This window comes from Pinus tabuliformis, chromosome Q (assembly GCF_031772625.1).
Source record: "Pinus tabuliformis cultivar Carrire ecotype Pingquan chromosome Q, CPIR1, whole genome shotgun sequence".
Classification (NCBI taxonomy): Eukaryota; Viridiplantae; Streptophyta; class Pinopsida; order Pinales; family Pinaceae; genus Pinus; species Pinus tabuliformis.
The window spans coordinates 37,510,788-37,514,021 of NC_142296.1; positions in this window are offsets into that span (position 1 = coordinate 37,510,788).

Genomic DNA, 3,234 nt, shown 5'->3' on the forward strand with positions numbered 1-3,234 from the left:
CTATACTTGGAAAAAGTTCTATTGCTATCCCTCAAGAAGCAAGCTCACCAACTGCAACTTACGCTGAGATTCAAAGCCAAGTAGGAGGATTAGATCAGAGTCTTAAAGCTACAATAAGTTTACATTCTGATCCTCTACAAGAGGGAAAATCTTGTAACTTAAGAGAAGGAAACAGAGAAACTAGTGGGACTACTAAGGAAAAACCATAGCTGCCTGAACAAGGATCTACTGAGATCCCAAATCTAGGAAGTTCTGCAAAGCCAGCTCGGGTCGCTAACTCTTCTCTTACTCAAGAAGCACCCCTTGAAGTCCCCCAAGATGATTGAAACATCTTTGACCAAATGGTAGATCAGCCACCTCAAGGTCAAACCTCGACATTAGAGTACCCCATAGTCGACCAAGTGGCCAATGCCCCCATGAAGACTATTCCTTTGTAGAGCATCCCAACTTTCCATGGGATGATCATAGAGGATCCTGATGCTTTCTTATTTGAGTTTGATGTCCTCTGTAGAGGGCATGACTATACCACCAACCCTCAAGAGTTAAAACTGTTCCCTTCCACTCCGAAAGGAGCAGCGTTAAGATGGTTTATGGGTCTAGGTGGACGAACTATTGATTCTTGAGATGAGATGAAAACCTCCTTCCTCAAAAGATACCAGGACTTTTGTAAAACTAGGGAACTCAAAGTTGAGATTTTAAGATGACTATAAAAGATAGTGAAACACTGTAAGAATATGTAGAATGATTTAATTATAATTTGTAGAGGTCTCCACACACTGCCTTACCAAAAGAAGTCCTCAGAGCTATCTTAACTAAAGGAATGAAAGAGGAATGGGTAGAATTTATAAACTTAATGGGAAAAAGAGATATTTCTCAGGAAGATTATGATGAAATTATTCATTTGTGAATTAGGTGTTCGCAAGGAAGCACACGCATAGGAGCAGGAAGCTGAGATCCCATGAGCAGGTGAGGTAAACCACAGAGTTTAGGCGTAACACGGATGGAAATCGATAACCTCCTGGAAGATTTTAAGACGGACATCCTAGGTACTCTAACAACACAGTTGGACATCCTAAAGGCTAAACAAAAAAAAGCCTTAGCAGAAAAAAAATTGGCCATATTTTTCCCTCGTTGTCGAAAGAAGCACAACCAACGGGAATGTCCATTGGACATGGTGGAGACATGTGATATCTGTACTAAAGATCACACCACTAAACAATGTCCATCATTACCGGGGCTGAAAGCAATATTCAAGGAAGCAGAGGAATAAACATAACCGGTATATCTCATGAGCCGACATTGACAGTGGCAAGCTAAACCTACAGGTATGTCACAAGATGCACCCAAGTTATTTCCTTCCTCGCAGTTTAATTAGCAAGAGAACCTTGGGGAAGCTTGGCAAGGCCAATCATCCTACCTAAATTGGAAAACCCAACCATTCCCTATGATATCCTGGCCAATGAAATCCTTTCCTAGTAATGGCTAGCCAAATTCTCCTTTTACTCCTGCTTGGCAAGGAAATCCCTATCAATCCTAGTGGCTTGCCTCCACCTCTGAAAATCTGAACTGGCCTACAAACTGGCGGTGTCTGTTATGTAACCAGCTCAAGAAAAGATAGAAAAGATAGATAAACGCCTTAGAATTCAGCCTCTTCGAGGGGGAAACCTCCTTTACATTACATAAATGAACAATTCTTCGATGATTCAAATGACAAAACCTCCTTTCTATATATATAGGAGTCTAAGGAGTCACAATATAATCCAGCCGACCTAACAATAATAATATAAAGCCACAAAGATAACAATAGAGGGATTCCATGGGGCACAGAAATAACAACATGGGGGTAATAGGGGCACAACAATATAAATAAGGGGTATAACTACAATAGTAATGGGGTAACCACTAGTATTATAGGGACCCAACATGCCCCTCTCCTTAAAAAAAGTGTTGTCCTCAATGCTTGAGTAGTTCTGGATACTTCTGCATAAAATTCTCATCCTCCCATGTGGAATCTTCAGCAGATAAGTTCTTCCACTTGATAAGATACTCTGAAATTGATCGATTTCATAGCTGTCGAGTTCTTGTTTCTGTGGCTGCTTCCGGTTCTAATATAATTTTTCCTTCCTCGTCAAGTTCTGGCAATATTGTTTGAACTGGGAGCTTGTCGCCTATAACCTTCTTTAAACATGAAACATGGAAAACTGGGTGCAATCGAGAAGCTGCAGGAAGCTCCAATTTGTATGCCATAGTACCAATATTTTGCAACACCTTGTATGGACCATAATACTATGGTGATAATTTATTATCCTTCTTAGCTTGCTTTAGGGACATTTGCTTGTATGGTTGTAGTCGTAGGAATACCCAATCACCTACATCAAAACTTCTTTCACTGCGATGTTGATCTACCTGTTTTTTCATTCTATTTTGTGCCAACACGAGGTTATCCTTTAAGAGTAAGGAACCTGAAAGCTCTGATACCAAATGTTATGTAACCAACTCAAGAAAAGATAGAAAAGATAGATCAACGCCTTAGAATTCAGCCTCTTCGAGGGGGCAACCTCCTTTACATTACATAAATGAACAATTCTTCGATGATTCAAATGACAAAACCTCCTTTCTATATATAGCAGTCTAAGGAGTCACAATATAATCCAGCCGACCTAACAATAATAATATAAAGCCACAAAAATAACAATAGAGGGATTCCATGGGGCACAGAAATAACAACATGGGGGTAATAGGGGCACAACAATATAAATAAGGGGTATAACTACAATAGTAATGGGGTAATCACTAGTATTATAGGGACCCAACAGTGACCTCTAGGGATATCCAATGCACCTATGGGGATAGGGCCTCAGCCTCAACCCACATTATCAACTCCGTATACATTACAATAGAACTCTCAACATCTTCTACACCCGTAATTTCTAGCTGAGTCAAACCCGAATCCTAATAACAGACTGGTCCAGTTGATACAGATTATTGAAAACTTAGATTATGAGATTGAGCAGAAATAATGTAATGAGCTCATATTGAGGTTAGGGTGTATCATCACCCCTGAGTAAAGCAGGGATCAACCTTCAATGGAAATTGTAACTCCACCTGTACATATTCCACCACCTGTAATTAATACTGAATAAAAGCAAGGGGAAGAGATAGATCATCATGATGACCTTGAAAAAATTATAGTCACTTCTCCTCCGTTCCTCGAAAGATTAATGATACCCAAAC